This window comes from Protopterus annectens, chromosome 13.part0, assembly GCF_019279795.1.
Source record: "Protopterus annectens isolate FY-2018-M chromosome 13.part0, PAN1.0, whole genome shotgun sequence".
In the NCBI taxonomy this organism is placed as follows: domain Eukaryota; kingdom Metazoa; phylum Chordata; order Ceratodontiformes; family Protopteridae; genus Protopterus; species Protopterus annectens.
Window position 1 is genome coordinate 625,108,090 of NC_056747.1, and position 26,383 is coordinate 625,134,472.

The 26,383-nt window shown below is 42.8% G+C and overlaps 1 protein-coding gene across 2 annotated transcripts in view; it reads right to left on the reverse strand.

The window, feature by feature from the left end:
• RPH3AL (rabphilin 3A like (without C2 domains)) overlaps positions 1 to 26,383 on the reverse strand; it is a 2,297,739-nt gene that overhangs the window by 1,764,052 nt on the left and 507,304 nt on the right. The gene's annotated exons all lie outside the window — the stretch shown is intronic.

Consider the following 26,383-nt stretch of genomic DNA (forward strand, 5'->3'; position numbering starts at 1 on the left):
AGAACAGACTCATCTTCAGTAGGGTTGGCAGACTTCCAGCCATCCCTCTGCCTAAGGATTTCTAATATCTCAGCAAATGAGATATCTTCAGAGGGGGACCGTGGGGACCCTTCTGATTCATCTAAGTCGGTATCAGATGTGAGAGACTCCTGTGGGGAGTCTAGGTGCGCAATCTTACAAATTCTCTTCCTGGGAACCTCATCAATGGGAACTTCTGATGAGGTCTCGGAAGAGCAGGGGTCACACAATGGGGCTTCCTGAGGCTCATGGTCTCTACACTTAGAAAGGATCTGTGAAGCAGAAGTGGACACAGATGCTTTTGGGGAGGAGGTAGTTGGACATGAAGTTGTAGATGTCTTGGGAGGCATCACTCTCCTCATGGCTTCAAAGGCACCTCTGCTCTGATGACAAGGGACCACTGGATCCAAAGAAACCACCGATTCCCTCGGCACTGGCACAGTGGGCTCCAAACTGAGGCCCTGAGAGGCAAAGTCAGAACCGATAGGTCAGCCCAACTATCCTCTCCGGACCCGACAGGAGAGTGTCGGCTCCCAGACTCGTCAATAGGCGCCGAGGAAGTCTGAGTAAATGGAACTGATGACACTGGAACAGGCGTCGGCTCCAAAGGCTCAACAATCATCAGGTCTGACTCCTCCAGCTCTGAAGGACCGGTATGGCTCGGAGGAGGAAAAGAAGTCAATGGCATTACAGTTTTAGGCTTCGAAACCACCTAGGTCGGAGCTGACAAAAATTTAGCGAACGCCGGTGCCTGTAGCAACTTCTGCACTACACGATCCACATCCAAATCAGACAGGCTGATCGAGGACTGAGATGAATGAAGGGATAGAGAGACTGACTGATGAACGGGTGACTTTAGTACTTTGGATACCAGTTCCAGGACTGGGGACCACCTACAAAAAGACAGGATGCTCGGCTCAAAGGCTGTGGAGCCGACGTCAATGTTTTTTTTGGTTTTGTCATACAAGAAGAAGACATCTTAGAAGACTGGCTAGATTTATCCTGGTCACTCAAAGCTTGCTGGAATGAAGATTTCAGAAGTCCTCTTGTCTATAAGTTTTCTTTTTCTCTCATGAAGGATTCTAGAGGAAAAGGAATGGCAAATGGAGCAGCTTTCTTGCAAGTGCAAGGCTCCAAGACAATACACACAATTACCGTGACCATCTGTCACAGACATCTTTTGTCCACAGTTTGGACACTTTTTAAAGCCAGACATAGGATGCTTGTCTTTCTCCTGGTTAGCCATAACGACGACAGTATCAAAAATTCTACTATACAATAATAGACTGTAGTTTTAAGAGAATACAAAATATACACACACAAATTTAGAAGTTAAGCTACAGTAATAAGCCCTGAAAAAAACAAATGGGCTATAAACTATTCAAAGCACTCACACACTGTCTAAAGTTTTACAATCCTATTTAAACTACAAAGCTATATTATAAAGGCACACCAAGAAGGGAAGGGATTATTAAAGGCCTATAAAAAACAAAGGCCAAAAGGAGAGAATATAATGCTAAATACCTATCAAAGATATAACTATGAAAGCCATGAAAAACTATCACTAACTATAACCGGAATAAACAATTTCAGAAAGTCTTTTTAAGAAACAAAAAAGCAATACTGGCCCGAGCTGTGCTTGGAAACCTCCGATCTATTGCTGTGGCAAACTAGATCTGAGGTAACTCTGTGTGCATCATGGGATAGGTACTTGATCTCGATCTGTCTGAAGACATTGAGCTTTGTAGTAGGCCGACTCGGAGCCGATCTGTAAAAATGAACGGCGAGATAGAACAACTTCACATCTGAAGTTTAACATGTCATTTCTGGTGGTGAAAAATGTGAATTACAAAGCTACAATGATGACTTTTGACAAACCATAAAGTGCTATTACAATTTGAGTCAAATGCGTGTGAAGCCAGGAAGACAGAGATTCCAAAGTTATAGGAGCTAGACATATCAAGACGGAGGATGACTGAATGCCAAAATAAGACTTAGCTTAGAATATCCCACTGTGTGTGTGTGTGTGTGTGTGTGTGTGTGTGTGTGTGTGTGTGTGTGTGTGTGTGTGTGCACATTTTGTCTCAAGATGGCTGGTTAGATTGTTCTATACCACAGCTGAACTTCAGGAAAGCTGTAGGTGTTTACATCATTAAGTAATGCTGTACTTTTTCTATGACAGGACTTTACTATAGATTGGTCTGCATTGGTAAATGTCAATTCTGGTTTGGACCATTAGGAGTGTATCACAGTTATGACTAATGCTTGAACTTTTTAATTACAGGACATTTGAGTATGCACTAAGACTTTTGTTGTTGGCAGGTAGTGTAAATGAAGTTTGGCAACAAACTAAGTTGTCCCGGGACATCTTCATGGGGGGGGGGGGGTAGGTTAATATTAGGGGGGAGTTAAGTGGGTTGGGGAGGTGAAAGGGTTAAGTGGAGCCAGGGATGGTTGGGAGGAAATGAGGTAATGAAGGGGAGGGGCTTAAGATGTTTAGGCTAGTGTAGCTGGGTTAATCACATTTGGCGTGAACTTGCTAAAGAGCATGTTTACGTCCGAGACGACCTGTGTACTTGTGGTGGTCAGGCAGGCCTTGGAGTTGGTGGTGAGGTGAGAGTGGTGAAGTTGCTGCATTGGGTTTTAAGGGGATACAGCTTATCAGCATTTTTTTTTTTCTCTCATTGTGCGGTTTGTGGGGTAGTAATATTGGTATAAGGTATTTTACTTAGGTTAGAGTGTTGGTTGTGGTACAGCTGTTAAGTATTCCTTGATATCCTCAGTACTTCATTAAATTTTAGGGTGACGGACTTCATATCCATGGATTCACCACAGAATTAGTACTACTGGCTTCTATAATTGCTGCTTCATGCTAGCTGTACTGTGATTTGTTGTGGCATATTATTTAACTCCTTTTGGACAAAGGTTAACATAGCCCTGTATCCAGTAGCAGCTGTTGTTATATTACTATCAGACAGATGTTTTATATTTAATTTTTTTGTTGATGAGCTTCTTTAATTGCCGTAACATTCACTGAAGCTTTTCTAGTGTTTTCAGTGCAAGCCTTGATATGTGGACCGTTTTCTGCTTTTAGGCAATATTAAATTTTCCCTTGTAGTATCTATCCCACCATTCCATCCCTGCTAAGTGGGGAAAAACCTTTAGGACAATTCCAGGGCATGGGGTTATTTTAAAGCTGGCGCAAGTGTCTCTCTTCCAGTCCCAAACTATGAAGCACCTGCCTTATGTCTTAGGCTTTTGCAGGCTCTGGGTGCGTTGGTGGAGTGTTAGCTCTGCGCATGAGCAGTGCGGAGCTAATAGGCAGAGTTATGGCATTTTTTTTTTTTTTTTTACTCATAAGCACACACACATAAGGCTTATTTATAAAAAATGAGCATGAGCAGGGTGGATGAGGGTGGTGGTGGGGGGTAGGATACTTGTTTAGTGTGGTTCATTGATGGCTTTCCTCCAAGCGGTACGTTTCTTCTAAGGTGCACCCTCGAGTAATGGCTGCTGGCCTATGAGCGGGCCAGAATTCACTAGGAGCAATGGTCAACACGTTGTCATACTAGTATAAACAAAAATGGCTTTATAGGAGCAGTATTTAAAAACGCTCTCATCTGATCAGCTAGTGGTTATCAAGGCTCCTTTCTCAGAGTGTTGTGTCGATTTAGGCTGTTCCTACAATTTCTTCTACTGGTGCCCGGAGCTGAGATGTTTGAGGTGGGCGATGCTTCAGCTACTGTCAGCAATAGCTTTATACCAGTTGGGAAGCAGAAAGAGGAGGTAAGGCCGCACTAGGAAAGGTTTCTGAAATAAGACAATAATTGGTCTTAAATGTGGTGCTTATAAACAGTTAGGATTTCAGAGAACAGATAGGAATAAATGTATCTGCTATTACACGCTTAACCTGAATCATCTCAAGGGTAACGAGCATGGCGCATGTGTAATACGCTCCGTGCATTTAGTATCACGTTTTATTCATTATGAGCAAGGTCATTAAATATTACAAAAGTTTGGGGATGTCATCTTTCACTTGTAACAGCTGTGGATCGGGGACCTTGACAGGATGGGATGAGGTGGGTTGACATACCCTCTTGAAAGTGCATGCATACTGCAGGAATCCTAGGGTGAGCTCTGCTGGTTAAGTTGAGGCATCAGAGGCAAGGGGTGCGGTACTTGGGGGCTTGTTAATGTCTGTGTTGGTTGAATTGCTGACAAGGTGTTTCCACCTAAGCCACACGGAGCTTTTCGCGGGCTTGGAATTATGGTGTCAGCAAGGGCGCGGTGCGCATGTGTGGCAGACTGATGTCTCCCATTACGTGGCTGGAGCTGTTTTGTTTTCAAGTCTGGGTACTTTTACTGACCTCAGTCATCTTGCAGCTACTTTAGGCAGTTGTGTTATTTGGCTGTACGAGTCAGTTAAGTCTGGTTCCGTATATTTCAAGCTAGTGTTGACAGTTATAGGACCTTGGAAATGAAGCCAAGGATTCCATTAAAAAAAAAAAAATGTTTTTAAAACCTTTGGGAACATACTCCATACTTATACAGTAAAAACAAACAAAAAAAAATAATAAAAGGAAATAATGGTGCTTAAAGGTATGTTGGGTGCAACCAAGGGGATTACACATTTGAAAGGAAGAGTATATACTTTACAACTAAGAGTTAGTAAAGGGTGCTATAACTGCTGCTTAATGTGTAAGTTGTGTTTTCTGCCAAGTATGCCTCGGTCTTGTATAGCATGCCACGGTGGTACGGCGGTACCACTGTTACCTCACAGCAAGAGGTTATCCCGTTCGATTCTCGGCTGGGCTTGGGAGTGCCTTCTGTGTGGAGTCTGCATGTCCTCCCCGCGGTTGGGTAGTGTTCGAAAGACATGCGTGCATAAATGAGTGTGCCTTCGTTGAAGGTTGAGCGTCAAGCTGGCACCTTGGCGTTTCATAAAAATCTACTGCCAATCATTAGCCGACCAGAGTTCCGCTGTGGCGACCCCTTACCAGGAAAAGCCGAAAGACAAACAACATGCCTCGGTCTTGTATGTGGAAGTCCAGGACAAGCTTGATAGGAAGGATCTGTGGCATTAAAATGCAGTCAGCTAATGCCTGATGTAAACTTATTGAGAGGCAGCCAGATCAATAGTCTAGTTTTCTCTCTTGGACATGGTGAAACAAGATGATGGGAGGGGTGAACCAAGATGATGGGGAGGGGGGGGGCTTGAACGGGAATGGCAGTTGATAACAAATGTGGATAGCATTCCAGATCTAAATGATATTGGGTTGATAGTATTTTACAACTGAAGCAGCACATTTTATAACTGTTAGCAATTGCTTTTACTCCAGGAGGGAAGCATTTTCAATACCGGTAAATTATGATGGTCACCCAGGGCAGGAAAGTTGGGTATGAGAAGGGGGGGCTATGACTGGTTGAATGTGTGCTGTCTGGCTGGCTTTGTTCTGGTTGTTCATGGCCTCTTGTCATGAGGTTCATTTGGACCTTTTGAGTGGGAAGGGCCAGCATATCAACCAACGGATTAATTACAGCATAGTACTATAGGTTGTATAAAAGATGTATAGAGCTTGTAGGGGGGAAGGGGCTGACTTGTTGACCTACGAGGAAGGATGGGGCGCTATTTTAAGAAGTGTTCTATTTAAGCTCAGTAACCTTATTGTTGAGCACAGGTTGCAGTCACAGCCTTTGTGTTCTAAGAAAGATCACTGTGTTAAGTCTGATGCAGGTACACAAGGTTGAGGGTTTAAAATTCTCATCTCTGTTCACTTTTGAAAGGCCTACTGTTTAATTCGTTTTCTTTTTCAGATTGCGAGGTATAGAAATGGAGCAGGTATTGGCCGATGACTGGAAGGAAGGGCATTTGGAAGGTGATGGAGACTCGTTCAATGATGGTGTACAGAGGTGACAGACGCATGGAAACAGAAGACCCATGGTCAGTGCCCTGATAATAGGGGAGTGAAGGGTAATGGGTGTTGGTTGCAGGGAAGTTGTTTGTTGGAATGGGGTTATAGGTAATCTGTCTCCTTTTTTCTCGGGGGAGGAGCACTACGATGGCAGGATCACAGATGGCAACTAGGTTAATGGTTCTAGGGCCTGGATAAGCTGGTTGTGCCAATTGTTTTCTGTAAAGACTTGGGTGGGATTTCTGGGGTGGTTTTCAAGCCATCCAATTGTGGTAGAGGGTTAATGAGATGTCGATATAAAGGGAGAGTGGTTTTGATATTTTAGGGAGATAACCATTGTAAACAAGTTTTATTGAGGTTGTATATCAGATAAGGTTTTGGAGTGAGCAGCGCAGACAACATTTTATCATGATTTGGGCCGGTAGGTGTGCAGTACGGACCTGACTTTATGGGTGGATAAGGTTTGATGGAGTATTTCGGCTAAGCGGGGATTTTGAGGGCATGGGTGCAATTATAGATTGTTGGGATTAGGATTACCTTGGTGCAGGTAAATATTCAGGGCAGTTGGATATGGACGGTCTTGGGGCACTACATGGTTTAGTAATATTGAGGGAGGTGCTGAGGTTGCGGGCCTAGCTTCAGTTGGGGACCGCTGGAAGGCAATTTTGATGGTAGCTGGTTATTCTACAGGGTGGGAGCATGGTAAGGTAGTTTAGAGTGGCAGCAGTTAGTAGATCAATCGATGGCAAAAGGGGACCGGTTGTTGCTATAGGAGGAGCAACAGATTAGCAATGGGGTAGGGGGTTTTCAGAGTATTGGGGCAAGTAGGCATATTACCATGTGAATATACCAATCGGTGGGTGAAGGATGGGTATACTTATAGCAATAGACAAGGGAGACAAGTTAGTGATTAGATATAATTTAATGACAAGGCTAGTGCGCTTGGAGTCCGGGAGAGAAGGGAAATATGGTATTTCCGCGGTTGGGGAGTCTTGTGGCTGTGCACATTTCAGCTCATTCAGTTTAGTTGGGGGGGATTGGGGACTATTACAGTCACATAAGTTGCTGTTGTACATGTTTTAATGTTTTAGCTTGACATGTCAAGATTGGACATTAATACTGATTTGTTTATAATGTACATGGCATCTTGGATATAAATAGCCCCTGTTAACAGGGGTTTCAATAATCATGTGGGATAGTTGGTAAGGTGATTAAGGTAGTGTTAGGTTGAGGTGGAGGAGATAGGGCGACTTAGCAGAAGCAGGTTAGGGGCGAGGCATGCTCTGACATTGACTAATGTCATTAAGAAGTTTGATTGGTATGCAGAGAATTTACACTGTTCTTTCTTTTGCAGGTAGCAGTACTTGGGGCCTGAAGGAAGTAGCATGGAAGGTAATGGAATCAACAGGTTGGTTTTGTTTTGACTATCAGTCACAGAACAAGTCCTGGTTACGAGAGTGGTGCAATCCGGTCACAGAACACAGTTAACAAAGGGAGCATTGGTCAGTTGCTTGACAGAAGTGGAGTGGAACAAGTGTATTTGGTTGGAGTGGATGTTCTGGTGCGGTACAAGGGGGTCACGGGTAATGTTATTTTATTTAGGTTCATAAGGCTCGTTTCAGTACTGGTATGTTTCAGTACTAGTATGTTAGGGTTTGGGGATGATGACAGGGACTGGATTTGGTTTACAAATGGGCACACCGGATGATGTTTGGCATAACCCCTCTTTTATGGGGGGTATTTAGTTAGAAATTTTGGTAGGTGGGAGGGGAAACAGGCTGGTTGGCGGAGAAGAGGGATAGGCTTGCCCTCTTCTGTTCCCCTTCTGATGTCTGGATGTTCATTTCAAGGATCTGGGGAAAGAATATGAGTAGTTGGAGGAAGCTTGCTGAATAGATAAGCAAGCTGAGGTAAGGATGGTGCTTATTTGGTGGAAGGTAATTCAATGGATGGTATATGAAGTGAGTTGGGACACTGCTTCATAAGTAAAGTAAGAGAGCAGAGGTATGGACCCTGCTTGTTGGGCAGGGTAGTAGGTATGCTGCCCTGATTAACATTACAATGAATAGTGTATGAAGTGAGATGGGATGCTGCTTCATAAGTAAAGTAAGTGAGTAGAGGTATGGACGCTGCTTACTGGAGCAGGGTGAGTACGTACGCTGCCCTGATTAACATTACAAGGATGTTATGTTGTATTTAGAATCAATTATATCATGAATAGTTGTAATTAATGAATATGGTGATCAAAGCTATGTTATGGAAATTTAATAAAGGTTGTCAAATGTCATTTAGTGTGATGTGTATTATTGAAGGGGACCGGGACAAATGAAGTTTGGCAACAAACTAAGTTGTCCCAGGACATCTTCATGAGGGGGGAGGATAGGTTAATATTGGGGGGAGTTAAGTGGGTTGGGGAGGTGAAAGGGTTAAGTGGAGGCAGGGATGGTTGGGAGGAAATGAGGTAATGATGGGGAGGGGATTAAGAGGTTTAGGCTAGTGTAGTTAGGTCAAACAATCACATCTGGCGTGAAGTTGCTACCCACCCATCCTCCCCCTTTTCGCTGGTGGGAAGTAGGGTTATTTATCAATGGGGGTAGGCGGAGAAGAGGGATAGGCTTGCCCTCTTCTGTTCCCCTTCTGATGTCTGGATGTTCATTTCAAGGATCTGGGGAAAGGAAATGAGTAGTTGGAGGAAGCTTGCTGAATAGATAAGCAAGCTAAGATAAGGATGGTGCTTATTTGGTGGAAGGTAATTCAATGGATGGCGTATGAAGTGAGTTGGGACGCTGCTTCATAAGTAAAGTAAGTGAGCAGAGGTATGGACCCTGCTTGTTGGGCAGGGTGAGTAGGTACGCTGCCCTGATTAACATTACAATGAATGGTGAATGAAGTGAGATGGGATGCTGCTTCATAAGTAAAGTAAGTGAGTAGAGGTATGGATGCTGCTTACTGGGGCAGGGTGAGTAGGTACGCAGCCCTGATTAAAATTACAAGGATGTTATGTTGTATTTAGAATCAATTATATCATGAATAGTTGTAATTAATGAATTTGGTGATCAAAGCTATGTTATGGAAATTTAATAAAGGTCATCAAATGTCATTTGGTGTGATGTGTATTATTGAAGGGGACCGGGACAATTGAAAAAAGACACCCAATGAGAGTAAAATGGAGGATATAGAGAATATGTATTATTCTGTAGGTAGTTTTCTTTTTTCATTAGTAATATTAAATGTAAAGTTATAGCATACATAAATTTAAATGGTTCATAAGAATAGCCTTTCTTTTCTAATGATTAATAAAATTGTCATTCTAACTGATACAGTGAGAGTAAGATGAGTTTAAAATTACAATTTGTAGAAAAAGAAGTTATGTACTTACCATAATGTTTCATGTGAGTTGTTCCTCTCACCTTCATTCTTTACTGATGAGTTCGGAGCCAATCTCTCGGCTCCGAGTCGGCCAATTGCAAAGCTCAAGCTCTTCAAATAGCACGAGGCCAAGTCCCTATCCCATGATGCACCTGGAGTTATCTCAGATCTTGGTTGCTGCGTAAAATAATACCATATGTCATTCTATCACTCCCAAGAAAGGGTACAGAAGGACTGAGTAACCAGGATGGATCCAGCATCTTGGTCATCTAACAGCCAGGAGGGGATTAGAGGGAGGGACGTAAGAATGAAGGTGAGATGAACAACTCACATGGAAAGTTATGGTAAGTACATAACTTCTTTATGTGAAGTTGTTCTATCTTGCCATTCATTCTTTACTGATGGGTAGCGGTCCCAAGCACCGTCAACCTCGGGTGGCGCACGGGAGTATATTTCTCAGAACCGTGGATCCAAAGGAGGTCCTGTCCCTGGAGGCCTTGTCAACTTTGTAATGAGTGTTAAAGGTATGAGGTTTTGACCAAGTGGCTGCTGCACAAATGTTATCAATGGGAAGTCCGTCAGAAAAGGCAGATGATGTAGAAACTGCTCTGGCTGAGCGAGCTTTAATCTTATGCTGCAAAGGTATATTGGCAGCTGAATAAGCAAATGTGATACAATCAGATAACCATTTAGACAGAGTTGTTTTAGCCACTGGTCTACCCTTCCTGGAGTCTGAAAATTAAACAAAAAGCTGGTATGATTTTCTAAAATCTTTTGTTCTATCCAAATACAATCTGAGCTGTCTGTGTACGTCAAGTTTGCGCAGCACATACTCTAAATTGTTTGAATGGTTGGGGAAGAAGACAGGCAAATCAATAATTTGGTTAAGATTGGTTTCAGTGCAAACTTTGGGCAAGAATGAGGGGTTTGTTCTAATTGAGACTGTCAGCATGGAATATCAAATAGGGAGGCTTGATGGATAAAGCCTGAAGCTCCGACACACTGAGGGCAAAGTAATAGATACCAGAAAGATGGTTTTCCACGACAAAAATTTGAGGTCACAAGAGGAAGCTGGTTCAAATGGCAGAAGAATTATGCGGGAAAGCATAAAATTTAGATTCCATGGAGAATAGGGAGATTTCACAGGTTGTCTAAAATGAAAAGTGCCTTTGAGAAAGGCTTTGGATAACTTGTGAGACGTGATATTCAGTCCTTCATATCCAAGATGAAAATTAGAAATAGCAGCGAGATGGACACGAACTGTTGCTGCTGCAGCTCCTTTGTTAAAAATCATAGTCAAGAACTCTAAAATGGAGGCCATAGGAGCTTGGTAAGGATCAATATTATGTTTAGAGGCCCATATAGAAAATTCTTTTCATTTGCTAAGATATAGCTTTCTAGTAGAAGATTTACAAGAAGATAAAAGGATCTGTTTTGCCTCATTGGAGAGGTTATGGAACCTGGCTATGATGGGAATTGGAGCAGCCAAGCTGTCAGTTTCAGGGACTGCAGAGAGGGATGAAGTTCCCCTGACGAGTGTGTCAGAAGGTCTGGAACTGGGTCCAGAATCCAAGGGTCCTCCAAAAGATGAAGTCAAAGGAAGGGGAACCAAATCTGATGAGGCCAATGAGGGGCTATTAGAAAGATGGTCCTTCACAGGGTTTTTGCTTTCTGTAGAACCTTGGGTATTAAAGGGATTGGTGGAAATACACAGAAGAGACCCAGAGGCCAATCATGTATGAGTGCATCCCTTGGGACTTCTCCCAGAGGGAGAATCAGGGCAAAGTAGCTTCTGCATTTCGTTTTCATGTGACTGACAAAAAGGCCGCAGCAAGGCTGGTCCCACCTGTGGAATATGCTCTTTCTTGAGGGACCACTTGTGGGGCAACAAGATTGCCCTGCTCAGCTTGTCTGCTATCATGTTGGATTTCCCCAGGATGTGCATTGCCAACAGAAAGCGCTGGGTGGAAACAGCCCACTGCCAAACTCTGACCGCCTCACGACAAGGGGGTTAAGACCTGGTTCCTCCTTGTTTGTTCAAATACCAGATCACTGACATGTTGTCTGTCTTAATCGCAATTGTACCCAGAGTATTGCCAAAGGTACTGCTCTCATCTCCAGGACATTGATATGCAGATGTGTCTCTTGATCAGTCCATGTGCCTTGGGCTGTCTTTCCTTGAAAATCCCCCCCCCCCCATCAGGGAAGCATCTGTGGTCACTGTGGCCGCTGGAGTGGGTAGCACAAATGGGTGTCCTATCGTGACATGAAGTGAAGTCAACCACCACTGAAGGTCCTTTTTTGCAGGAATTTATGATCATTATAGTGTGAATCATGGGAAGCTCTTGGTAAGACCATTGAGTGAACAACAGCCATTGTAGTATCTGCATGTGCATACAAGCTAGTGGTATGGTTAGAATTGCTGCTGCCATCACGCATAATAATTTCAGAACTTCTGATGCTGGTACTCTGTCTTTTGATATCAGAACGCTGACATGCTGATGAAGAAGAAAGACTCTGTCCATTGGAAGCCTTAGTGTGGTGGTGGTGTCCAACTCTGCCCCGATAAAAACAAAACGCTGTGATGGCGACAAGACAGATTTTTCTGAGTTGATTGTAATGCCTAGTTGATTGCAGAGTGGCAGAGTGGACTCCCTGGCTTGAATGAGTTGATGCCTGGTGGTGGCGGAAAGGAGTCAATCGTCTAAGTACGGAAACACCTGGAATCCTAGATGCCTCAGGTGAGCTGTGACCACTGCCATGCATTTGGTGAACACTCTGCGGGCTGTACTGAGACCAAAGGGCAGGGCTCGAAAACTGGTAGTGATTGGCTCCAAGCCGAAAGAGCAGATGATCCCTGGATGGCCTGGCCATTTTGACATGGTAGTACGCATCCTTGAGATCTATGGAGCACATCCAATTGTCTTCCAATAAGAAGGGGAGTATAGATTGAAGCTTGACCATCCGGAACTTCTCTTTCTTTACACATTTGTTCAGTCTGCTGAGGTCCAATATGGGTCTCCAGTCACCTGTCATCTTTGGAACCAAAAAGAATTTTGAATAAGTTCCGGATCCTGTCTGGTCTGCTGGGACTGGTGGAAGACTCTTTGTTAGCAACGTTTGGACCTCTATTGTTGCCTGCCCCCTGTAACTGGGTGGAACATCTGGGATTTTTCGTATGATTGGAGGGTGTGTGGTAAATGGGATGAAGTATCCTCCGGAAATGATACTTTGTACCCAACTGTCTTTTGTTATATTGAGCCAGGCGTCTGGATACAAAGAGAAGTGACCCCTGACTGCCTCCAGAGCAGGACAGTCGGGCCTCCTTTCAGGAGCTCTGGTAGGGCTTCCCAGAGAAGTGATCTCTGTCGCCCTGGTGTTGTGGACCCCTTCTGCCATGAGGGCGGTGTCTCCCATTACTGCCCCCTCCTCTGACTCTGGAGGGGGGTTCACCACGTGTCCTGAAATGCTCCTTGGGCTTTTCAGAACCACATTTTTCCTCCCCTTTGACCTTTAGGGTAGGGTCGGGTAGGGGTGGAAAAATGGACCCCAACGGCAGAGTCTTTCCATCCTGTTCACACCTGGTTAAGGTTTCCTTCAATTTAGACCCAAAAAGGGACAAGCCATCAAAGGGAGTGTTCACGAAGGATGACTTGAAGGGCCCAGCTAAGGAACACAAGCGCATCCAGGAGTGTCTCCTAAGAGCAACTCCTGAACCCCGCTGCCCTACTTGTTCCATCAGCTGCATAAGAGATGAGGCGCATGGATGAGTCGACTATAGAATTGAGGGTATCAAGCTGGGCGGCAGCTCCTGCAGCTACTGTACCCTGAACAGCATCTCCTAGCTCCTTAAAGAGATCACTTTGTAACCTGGTAAAATGGGTTAAATAGTTGAGCAAATGAAGAGGAAAGGTCGCTCAACAAAACATGTGCTTCCCATATCTATCCATAATCCTAGAGTCTCTGTTAGGAGGATGGATAGACGAGGAAGTGTCAGGCATTTCCTTTTTGGTGGCTGCTGACACCACCATGGCATCAACTGGAACACCTTTTGTTAAAATTTGTCAAGGGGGGCAGAAATTAATTTATTAGGCCTCCTAGGGACTGGCTCCATAGTATCTGGGGACTACCATGCCCTTCGTGAGACCAGCTGCATCAGCTCATTGAAGGGCAGAGACACCAAAGAAGTGGAGGGCTGAGACCTGAAAGCCTTCAGGAGAACTGACTCATCCTAAGTAGGGCTTTTGGATTGCCAGTAACCCCTCTGCTTAAGGATTTCAAGTATTTCAGCGAATGAGATGTCCTCAGAGGGGGCTGTGGGGACCCTTCTGAATAATCTAAGTCAGCATCTGATGTTAGTGACTCCTGAGGGTAGTCTAGATGTTTCCTCTTACACATTCTCTTCCTGGGAACCTCATCAGTGGGAGCTTCTGGTGAGGTCTCGGAAGAGCAGGGGCCACCCAATGGGGCTTCCTGAGGCTCTGGGTCTCTACGCTTGGTCAGGATGTGTGAGCCAGAAGCAGACAGGTGCTTTGGGGGAGGAGGAAGTTAGACATGAGGTCGAGGATGTCTCTGGAGGCATGACTCTCCTCATGGCATCAAAAGCACCTCTGCTCCAATGTGAGGGAACCAACGGATCCGAAAAAACCATCGACACCCCGGCACCGTGACAGTGGGCTCTGAATTAGAGGTAGGAGCTGAGCTCATCCGAGCTGAAGCCCCGAGAGAAAGCTTCAGAACCAACAAGTTGGTCTGACTATTCTCCCTGGACACGACCAGAGAGCGTCGGCTCATAGAGTTTTCATTCAGCACTGAGGACGTCAGAGTGCATTGAGCCAAAGACACTGGACCAGGTGTTGGCACTGAGGGTTCCACTATAATCAGGTCTGACTCCTCCAGCTCTGAAGGATCATCATGGCTCGGAGGAGGAATAGTTTGAGCTGGTGCAATGGTCTTCGGCTCCGAAGCTATTTGGGTAGAAGCCAATAACATTTTTGCAAAGGTCAGTGACAATAACCGCATCTGCACCACATGATCCACATCCAGATCTGACAGGCTGATAGAGGACCGAGAGGAGTGCACTGAAAGTGGTACCAACTGAAGTAATGGACTCTTAGGAGCTTCAGACACCATTTCCAAGACTGGGGACCGGGTCTGAAAGAAAAAGACTGTTGGTTCCAATGGCAATGGAGCCGAAGTCGAAGATTTTTTAGATTTCTTAGAGTCCGAAGTCTTAGAAGACTTTGAGGACTTGCTGAATCCATCTTGGTCACTCAAAGCTACTTGAAATGAAGGTTTCAACAACCCTCTGTCGATAAGTTTTCACTTCCTTTCCTGCAGGATCCTTGAGGAGAAAGAATGACAAATTGCACAGCTGTCTTGCAAATGCAGGGCTCCTAGACAGTATACACAATTTATGTGGCTGTCTGTTACAGACATCTTTTGGCCACACTTTGGGTGCTTGTCTTGGTCAGCCAATGGAAATCTTGGCGAAGAATTACTGTCACACAAAACAATTCTAGCAGTAATTTACTACCAAAAACCTTAAGAAAATCAGGCTAAGTCTCACACACACACACACACACACACACACACACACACACACACACACACACACACACACACACACACACACACACACACACAGAGAAATATAAATGTGACAGGAAAAACCTTTACTGTCACCACAACTTTTTAAACACCCAATAAGAGCAGGCTATACAAAAAGAGAAGATAACTGCTAAAATATAACAAACCATCTAAATATCCTAAGCAATATTCAGTCAGATAAAATTACTGTTAATAACAAAACTCTAACAGTAATTATAAATTTAAGACTTTTCTAAAAAACTGAAGGCTAAACACACTGCACAGAAACACTACACACTAAGTATTTAGCAAAAAATAGTGACAAAAGGTCACTGGCTAAGCACACTCTATAACTAGCAAAGAGTTTAAACGAGGCCTAAAATAAGAGGCCAATTAGAAAATTTTTAAAACACACTAAGGGAAGGGACAAAAATACAGTAACACACACTATAAAGCTGTAAGAGCTTTAATAAACTATCTAAGCTATTTAAACTATCTAAATATGTAAATATTAGAAGAAAAGATAGAAAAAACAGTTTTACTGGCCCAAGCTAAAGCAGAACCTCCGATCTACTGCAGAGACAAACTAGATGTGAGGTAACTCCAGGTGCATCATGGGATAGGGACTTGGCCTTGAGCTATTTGAAGACCTCGAGTTTTGCAATTGGCTAACTCGGAGCCGAGGGATCAGCTCCAAACCCATCAGCAAAGAATGAACACCGAGACAGAACAACTTCACATCAGTGGTTATACAAATGTTGCTGTTTGGTATTGGTTTTGGTTTAACAAATATTTAAGAATATGCTCATGACTGGCAGTGGATTTTTACGGTGCCGAGTTGCCAGCCCGACGCCCACCCTTCCACAAAGGCACGCCCATCCATGCTCGCACCTACCTACATGTCTTTAATGTCACTCAACTGCGGGGAGGATATGCAGACTCCACACAGAAGGTATGGTTGGAAATTTACTGTTACAGTCTGTTAAGAGATGAAGTATAACAATCTGGAAACCTATAACTGTTCTTTCAAAGAAAATATGTGAAAGTGCACTAGCTGCATTAAATGTGTATTAAAGTACAATGTGTGCACCTTATTAGTTAAAAGGTAACTGCAGCTGCACTGTACTTGACTTTTTACTAGAAGTGTAATATTTCTGCGCTAGAATAGTCCCTAATACAGGTATTGCTGTATTCTGAACTTTAGAATAGTTCCTGTGTTGCCCATTTCCTTACTTGGATAGAAGGAAGTTTCTTTGTTCACCAGTGGGAGTGGGGAGCTTTGAGCAGCCTATCTGTCCCTGGAGGAGTGACCTCAGCACAAGATCTTGTTGTTTATTGGCCGTTTTGGGCTATTTCCTAGCTCTTTCAAGTCCCCTGTTTAAAAACCCACTTCAGCGCGATTTTGCGCATAGCACAGCATCGGGCAGCGCCGCCTAAACAGGTTTAAACTATTACCGGCTCCATAAAGTGTGCTCTTCACTTTTTCCCTTGGAACTGATCTGTATCTCTAAAGAAGCACTCTATTCTCACTTTATAGCCTCTCACCTGCACTTAGAAGAAACTTAAAGCACTAAATCCTCTCTTATACTCTTCGAAATCCTCCTAGAACAGTCAGAAGTAGAAATCACAAATATCCTCTGACATGTCCAAAGGTCAGTTTCATGTGTACTCTACAGTCCAGTTGGTAAATATGGAAATATTAAGGCAGTGTTACAACTGCCTTATGTACACAGACAACCTTCTTCTCTTCCAAACAAGCTCAAATATATGTGAGAGATGCAACTATATTGCCAAACTGGAAGCTGAGCTCTCTCGACCCATGACTAGCACAGTCAATCAGGAGAAGAAGGTAACTGCACACATCACAAATCCAGTCTCACATAGACCTATAGAAAAAACAAACCAAACACATAAACACACAAAAACATACTCGGAGGCTTTAAATAAAAACCTGCCTAAGCAACAGAGACCTCCAAAGCAGACCACCAAGCAACTGCCACCCCACAACAATACCCACGTATCACATAGTCCACAAAGTCAGTGTGCCACACAGTCCCAGCCCATAAAGCTAAATAACACACCAAATACACTTGTAATAGGTGACTCTGTAGTCAGACACACTGATGTCCCACTCACCAGGCTGAACAAGGAGAAGGTCACTGTAAGTTGTCTGCTGGGTGCCAGCATCCACCACATGACACACGCACTCAGGTCACTCCAAAGCAAGTACAAATATGACTCCGTCATTGTCCATGCTGGTGTGAATGACCTGAGATGTACCTCCCTGGACTACATGAAAAGAGACATAGAGGAGCTCTCTGATCATGTAAGCCCAGGCTGGTATGACCCTGACCTTGAGTAGCATCTTACCCTCACCAAGAATGATGCCACAGTATAAAAAAAAAATGTCAAGTTTTAACAATTGGTTAAAATATTGGTGTCACTCAAAGGGGATCCAGTGTCTTGTCAGCCTGGGATGACATGCTCGACAAACCACGCTGCTTCGCTAGGGATAGCTTGCACCTGTCACCCCTGGGCTTTCAAATATTGGCTAAGGCTCTTGCCACCCCCATAGTGCCTTTTTTAGGCAAGGCTCAAAAGACAATCCCACCTCCATAGACAATACAAAAAGAAACTAAGGGTAATGCTGCTCAACACCAGAAGTCTAAACCTCAAAATGCACGCACTCGAGACTCTCCTCAGTATGGAGAACATCGATGTCTGTGCCTTAACGGAGACCTGGTTCAAGGCTCCCGAAAGCACCCCAGCACTACCAGGTTATACTTCATACCATGCTTTCCAGCCACAAAACTCGGACCGAACCACAAAAGGAGGGGGAGTATCCATATACATCAAAAATACCCACACCTCCAGGTTAGTAGCACTGCAAGAAACAAGAGAAACCATCCACGTGCAACTAACAGTGGGCAAAACTGCTTTTCAGTTTATAGTCTGCTACAGACCACCCTCCCAAACTCAGGAACCCCACTCAGCCTTCCTGAAAACACTGGAGAACATGAAAGTCTCTACAAACACCATCATATTGGGTGACTTCAACTACCCAAAAACTGACTGGGTAAACTACTCAAGCCCACACACCCTTGCCCAAAGGTTCCTAGAATTTATAAACTCAAATGCTATGAAACAACTGGTCAACACTCCCACAAGAGGGGAAAACATATTGGATCTGGTCATCACAAACATAGGGACTCTATGTTCCATACCAGAGATATACCCCTCACAGGTAAGGTCAGACCACAAATTAATCTCACTGGACATCCATATCCGTCCCCACCCCCAGCCAAGGTAACCACGGTGAAGAACTTCTCAAAAGCAAACTTCACACTTCTCAAAACTGAGGTGGTAACTTTCAAAGCCCCTGGCCCAGTGGAAAACATGGCTCAAACCGCAGAATCCTTCGCAAACACATTCTATGGACACCTACAGGAATGCATGGATCATGCTATCCCAAATAAAACCAAGACTCACTCCTCCAAAGGCAGAAGACCTGTCTGGTGGACCCTAGCCATAAATAAACTGTACAACAAAAGGAGAAAGCTACTACATGATAGAACAAGATCCCAAAAAGGGAAGGCATTTCTGATCAGTACTAGCAAGAAGTTACGATCCCTCATAAAATCATCTAAGGCCAGCTTTGAAAGAAAAATTGCACAAGATACTAAGGACAACCACAAAGAATTCTTTAGTTATGTCAGGAACCTGGGCGGCAACTCACAGATATGCTCCGAGTTAGTGCAAAACGACAAAAAATACACTGAACCAACAGACATTGCCAACATCCTGGCAGACAGATTCAGTGCAAATTTCTCCCCTCCCCCATCCCCCCCAAAAGAGCAAATCTCCATCCCAACAGAGTGTAACCTCCCAGACATCACAGATGATCAGGTGAGAGCGGCCATCTCCAAAGCAAAAAACACAGCATCAATGGGACCAGATGGTGTCCCGGGATGCGTCTTACACGAGCTACAAGATGAGCTAAACCCTCACCTTAAGTCCCTGTTCAACCTCAGCATTACCACAGGATATGTACCCAAAGAATGGTGTACAGCAACGGTGGTCCCACTCCACAAGGGAGGTGCCACAACGGACCCCGGAAACTATCGCCCTATAAGCCTGACTAGCCTGGTCTGCAAAGCTATGAAGCGTATCATCATGGAACTCATAAACAATGATATCGGTAACCTTCAGACACTGGATCCTACCCAGTTCGGCTTTGTTAAAGGCAGGTCTTGCCTCTTGAACCTGGTCGACTTCTTTGAAACCATTACCAGGGCCACAGACGAAGGGAAAGTGGTCCACACAGCCTACCTGGACCTCACAAAAGCCTTTGACACAATACCCCACTCAGGTATCATAAATAAGCTCACTAGCTTAAATGTCAACCCCTATGTCACAAGATGGGTTGCAAACTGGCTCAGGGATAGAACCCACATGGTCAGAATTGCAGGTGCCTTGTCAGACTCTAAACCAGTTACAAGTGGAGTTCCACAAGCCTCAGTCCTGGGACCTCTCTTATTCGGTATTTACTTCTCTGACGTACAGGCAAACACGGGAGGACTATGGCTGACAAAGTTCGCAGATGACTGCAAACTAGGAGCCATAACAGACTCCCCGGCTGACACAAGCATACTCCAAAAGGGGCTCACAGAGACAGATAACTGGTGCCAGATTCATGGCCTAAAGCTAAATGCAAAAAAATGCATAGTCATCCCTTTTGGGAAAAACAAAGTGCCCACAGACTACCACATAGGAGGCAACACACCAAGTACGGAGGAAGTAATTAGGGACTTGGGGACCCAAGTAGATAGTAATCTCTCCTTTGACAATCACGTTGCCAAAGTGGTTAGAAAGACCTTCTATATAGCCCACCTCATCACGAAAGGTTTCACATCCAGATCAAGAGAGGTCTTTGTGCCACTCTACTCATCACTCATCTGGCCCATAATTGAATACAATGCCCAATTTGGGATGTACCTTACCCGACACCTGCAGCAACTGGAAAGACCCCAAAAGTACCTCACCAAGAGGAAAAAGGGACTCAAACAGATGCCCTATGCAACTAGGCTAAAGAAACTCCGGCTCTACTCAGTTGCTTACTGCCTACTCAGAGGCGATCTGTGCCTGGCATATAAAGCCATGTCCAACCCAGAATTAATGGACATGCTCCATCTCAAGAAATCCAAATCCCTTAGAGCTACACGTTCTAGAGACTTAGACATGAGCACAGAAATAAATAGGACATGCTGGACGGACAGATTCATATCCCAGAGAGTCCCATCACTCTGGAACAAAATCCCAGTCCAGGTTAGGCAGAGCCCCTCACTGACCCTCTTCAAGAGAAATCTTGACGAGTGGATGGGAGATCGTAAGTATACCCCCGGGATCACTTCTGGGTCCCTGCTAGACAGAGGCACAATAAACTAACCATGAAAGGACTACATTCTGTGACCTACTATTCATAGGCACAGTCTACAAATCTAAAAGGGTGGCAAAAGCCAAACACACTCTGGCTAGGCTTGTAAATGCCCTAGGGCAGATAGCCTAGTATCAACCTATGAACCTACGAAAAAAATGTACAAAATGCTGAACAACTATTTTCTATTGTAAAAATGTTTTGCAGCTTGGAAATGGAACCAGGTCTTGCTCTTGCCTGGGATAACTACTGCAGAATCTGCTGTTTGAAGATTCTGGTTAGGTCACATAATGATACCATATCAGTAGGTTGCTGACCTGCTCCACCCCCCCCCCCACCTCAGACATTCACTAAGAAAAAGAAAGGACATCATCTGAAATTCAGAAACCTTGTGAAACCCTGTTTGATGACTTATAAATACAAGGACTGATTGTTAATTTAAAAGTTATACAAGTACAGAAGTTAGAGAACTTATTGCTTTGCTTGCTGGAGGAAACAGAGTCAGAGCTAATGCTTCACACTGCCTGAAAGGAGTCTGACATTCCATTTTGAGTGAAAATACAGAAACAGTAAAAGCGCAGTATATGTTTAACCAGAATCAGACAGTTTCTAGTTTAGGCATTAAGTAGTTTTCTTTTCTGCTCTTTTCTAATGCTGTTTTTACTGTCTTGTGCAACCTTCTTTTTCTATATAATTAATTGGGAAGAAAATTCATGAGCTCATTTATTTCAAGCAAAGAAATATACTGGTCATGTTCGAATGCTTGTAGCTGATATTTTATTTATTAATATTTTAGGTTTATGCATTTTATACTTGTAGCAAACTGACTGGTGTCCATCCTTGAAAGGATAACTGTATTGTGTCTGCATACCTTAAAGCTTGGAAAGAAGAGAGTTGGGTACTGGACTGTCAACATTTACGTCCATTCTGAAAAAAATATAAAGTACAAGTGTATGTGCCTGTATGCTTGCATACACAAAATAATTCTATTAACAATGGTTTTGATTACTGCTTTTAAGACCTCTCTGGAAGGTACTGAACTGTAGCTGAGCAGTGTGGAGCTTATTTAGGTGTGGCAGGTTTGGCTATTGCCCAATGCAACAGTACACATTAACTATATACTTTTAAGGCCAATTGCTCTTTGTATTTTATTAGGTACCACTAGTGGGAACCAAACCATCATACTGCTGGTTCCATTGCACATCAAAGATTTACTGCAGTAGTGTAGACATTAGAAACCAAAGTCCCTGACCACTCCATATTAACTGTGGCAGCAGGTGGGGATATCAAGAAAAGTAGCACCTTGTATGAGATCACGAGGCTAGCCATTTATCAAAGGCATGCCAGTAAAAGGGTGTAGTCAAACCCTAGATGCCAAAATGCTAAATTATTTCTTCATTCAAAGATGAGAATAACTTTAACAAATTAATGAATGCATTTGAAAGGGTGTGTAATCAACATTAAACTGATCAAGGGACACTGGTGAGACGTCTGTTCACATTAAATAAATCCATGTTGTGTCCAAAATGTCAGATGCGGATTGCCTGAATTATACCACTTATTCTAAACTGATGTAAATGTGTGGCTATCAAACTTCTACTTTTGTAATGCTAGGACACATTAGAAGGATGCAGAATATCAGTACTTTAATGATATAAGAATCTGGTAGCTGATCAGGATGACATCTTACTTGGGCAGCAGACTGTTTGGACTATAACTGCCAAAACAGGAAAGCATCTTCTAAAATTCAAAAGCCATGTGAAATCCTGTTTCATGACTTATAAATAGAGGGACTCACTGCTGAGTTAAATAGCAAGAAAAGTACTGATGATAAATGGAGAGACTGACTGATAATCTAAAAAGTAACAGAAGTACAGACGCTACATGAGTTATTGCATTTTTTGCTGAAGGACACCCTTAGGGTTACAGTTCCAGGCATATCACCTGTAAGGAATATGAAATTTTATTTTAGACAGAAAATCCAGAAACAGCAATGGTACAGTACATCATCATCCAGAAACAGACCTTCTATGAATGTTTTATTTTCAATTTCAAGAGCAAGCTTTTTTATTGTCCAACATTTATTTGGAAATAAAATGTTTGAGCTTATTTACTGTAGGCAAATAATTGCATTAAATTAACTCTGAATGGTTTTGTTTGTTTTATTTATATAAGGGTTTATGTATTTTACCTGCATTAAAAATTGTTTGGCGTCTCTGGAATGGTGACTGCTTACAGCTAACTGCTACTATTTAAAGGTGGGTTTATTTTAACAACAGACAGTAAGGTGTGTTTTTGTTTTACTGCTTCTAACTAGTGTCAATGTGCTTTGAAGATTAGGGAGGAGGGAATTGGTCTTGAAGAGTCATTTACCCCATTCTCCAACATATTTTGAATGGTGCGTGCGTGTGTGTGTGTGTGTGTGTGTGTGTGTGTCTGAGAATGTGCAAAATAACTCTGGTCTATGTTAAATTACTGTTGGTAAAACTACACTTAAAGGCAATGGGTCCAGTCTGAGGTGAGTGAATCCCTGAGAAGACAGTGCTTATAAATCTGATGTGTAGCTCTGCTGCATGAAGCTTACTTGGCTATGGCAGGTCTGAGTATTACTTAAAGCAGCACTGAACATTTACTTTGTACCATGAAAGCCAACTGTCCTTTGTATTTTAAAGGGTAATACATTTTAATGATTACCAGTGGTGGGGGTCAAATCCTGCTGCTTTTGTTGCACTTCAAGTATTGATGGCAGTGGTGCAAGACTTAAAACACACAGCCTTTGACCATCATGCATTAAAATATGGTGGCAGTTGGGATTAAATACTTGTTTGTGACAGTGTGTACAATATCTTAAAGAAAATTCATAACCGACTTCTTTAATCTCTCTCCCTTTATCTCTCTCTCTCTCTCTATATATATATATATATATATATATTTTTTTTTTACTCCTGTGTTAAGTTGGAGCCTTGCTGTGAAAGTAAGAAAAATGTAAATGAAAGATGAATATTAGAAATGCTAACTGGGTGAGTGACTAAGCTATTAAACATTGACAACTGAGGTTTGACTAGATAGTTGGAAGGATAAAGGAGATGAAATTGTAGGATTTTAGACTTTATACAGCAATTCAGTATGCTGCAAAACCCTTCTTATAGGTATGGGAAGAAATTAAACATTTACCTATTAAAGTTAAATGATGCTCTATGTTACTGGTGGAAGGGATAATAAAAGCCAGCAGAGTAGGTATGAAAAATACATTTCAAGTCAAATAAGGGAAAAAAAACAGTAGGATGAGCTTGAAGTTCAGTAAACATTAAGGAGCTAAAGTATTTTGGGAGACTATTGGGTTCCTTGAAATATAACCTAAAGGATCTTAATTCAACTGGTGCTGAGAATATGAAAAAGAGTGTGGTGTGTGATCAAACAGCATTTTCAGAGGTGGATGGAAGTTAAAGAATAATTTACACAAATATCAGTTTACAAGATAAGATGACCATCTTCTGCAACATAATTAACTCTGGTTGATGCTCTGCATCAAATGTTCTACTGACAGCAAAATAGTGTTGAAAATATGACTTTTTAATGAATTCTCAACAGGTTCTATCTACTCTAGCTGTCTGCTGATGGGAATTGCAGTAGAAGTAAATGGTCAAGCAGAGGCCTAAACAAGCTGGAGGAAGACTTCTACATTAAAATGCAGATCGGGCAGAAAGTAAGAGAATTACTTATTAATGAAAGTTAGACAAAGAGAGTGTTAAAATTTGTGTCAGAAAAATACCAGCCCCATGCAGTTATAAAAGTTATAGGAACGAAAAGGAGGCATTATTTGGAATACCACTAATGTGAAAGTGGTGAGCCAGAGGTGGAGGTTGAAATAAAAGAAGTATTTAGAGGAAGCAATATTATGGACAAAAATACTTGTGTTGATAAAAATTATTATAAAATGCAGACATGAAATCCCATTCATGACAAGGGGTGAGGGGGCATAAATCATTTTAAGCAGGATAAACATGTTTTTTTCATGACTTCCAATACATGGGAGGAAAGATGAAATTATGGTTAAAAACTATAGTTAGCCAGTATATATATATATATATATATATATATATATATATATATATATATATATATATATATATATATATATATATGTTAGAAATTAAATAAAACTGCACATCAGGGATAAAAGTATCAACAAAAATAAAGAAGAAACGTTATGTTTGGACTATAAAGCACCTTCGGTAGGGTAGCAATGGGAATGTTACAGTAAATTACAAACTGACAGGATATGGCAATGTGCCTTAAGTATGTTTGGCTGGAACTCATACACACATTATGTGTTTCTGTTTTGATTAGTTCTTAAAAGCAGCAAGTAAACTGTAATGAAATAAATACATTCTGCAATGTGTAATACACAGCTCTACATTTAACAGTCCTTTTGCAGCACAGTTCTCCCCACATCCTTGCTGATCCATGCTATAGTGTCTGCAAACAGGATGATGATGACATACCAGCTTTGGAGAAGTTTTTTTGTTTGAACCTAGCTAGAGGGGGGTTAGGGGAGATGGTGACTTTGAATGTGACCGCTTTATGGTCGGATCTTACAAGGGAGGATGATACTGCAGGGATGCTGCAATGGTTACGCATGTTGGTTAACACCAAGTCCAAGATATTATCCCCTCTTATGGGGGTATCGACTAGCTGTCCCAAAGCATTTTCATTAACAAAATCGAGGAATCTCTGAGCATTTTTGTTCTGGCATGAGTACTTCTTCCAGTCTATGTTTAGGTAGTTAAAGTCACCTAGGATCAGGGTAAAGGGTTGAATCTTGATAGATTTGAAGAGGTCTCGATAGGCAGTTTGGGCATCTTGAGTCAGATTTGGAGGCTGGTAGCTAGCTATGATTTGTATAGGGGTCTTGTTAATGGTTAACTGCACTTGGAGTGTCTCCTGTGCCATCATACTGTTTGACTGGCCTGGAGGTGTGCATGTCTTTAATAAATATTGAAACTCCACCTCCTTTGGCTTTACTACCCACAGTTTGGGGTCTGAATGTATGACAGGATGAGTAACCAGGTATGGCTGGGATGCTTTCCGCAGCTTTGAACCAGGCTTCTGTGACTGCACAAATGTCAGCATTTTCCTGGGTTAAGAATGCTTCCAATGAGTGCAGTTTCATGTTTAGACTCCTAGCATTTAGCAGGATGACCTTTAATTTGGGTTTTGTTGAAATTTTTATGTTGGTAGTTTTAACCTCATCACTTTTTCTAAAAAAAGGCACTATGGGGGAGGCAAGTGCTTTGCCAGAACCCTGAAGCCCAAGTAAGACAGATGCAGGCCATCTTTGGCAAAGCATCGTGGTCTGTCGATCATATCTTCCCAGGTTGACAGGTACTTGATCCCTCTGGAATGACACCAGAAACTAAGCCAATTATTAAAGTCAATCATTTTCAATTTGTATTGAGGTATCATTCTGGATGATGGTAGAATGCTAATTAAGGCTAGGGACACACCTGTCTTGGACATATTTAGTGAGTTCAAAAATGTCTCTCTTCATATAGTCAAGGGAGGTAGGTCTCAAGTCATTCACACCAACATGGACTATGACAGAGTCATAACAGTACCTGTAGTTGAGAGACTTGAGTCTGTGTGGGATATGGTGGATTCTGGCCCCTGACAGACAACTAACCATGACTTTCTCCTTATCCAGCCTAGTGAGAGACACATCTGTGCCTCACAATGGAGTCTCCTATGACTAATATGTTGGGTTTATGGTTAAGCCTTAGTGTTTGTGAGACACAGGTGTGTGAACTATGTGTGCTATGTGGTGTGGAGGGCTGTGGCGATAGCATGTATTTTTGCCTAAGCGGTCTCCTTTGTTGGCATATGTTTTTGCTGAGGACCTCCACATATGTGGGTGTGTGTTGTGTAGGTATGGGTGGTGTTTGAGGTGTAGTGATTGTGTTGGCAACCTACTCAGTGCCAGATATACTGGCTTGTGGGGGAGAGAGCATGGACTCTAGGTTCCTAATGTAATTGCATCTCTCGCAAATTGTGTTCCTAGGTG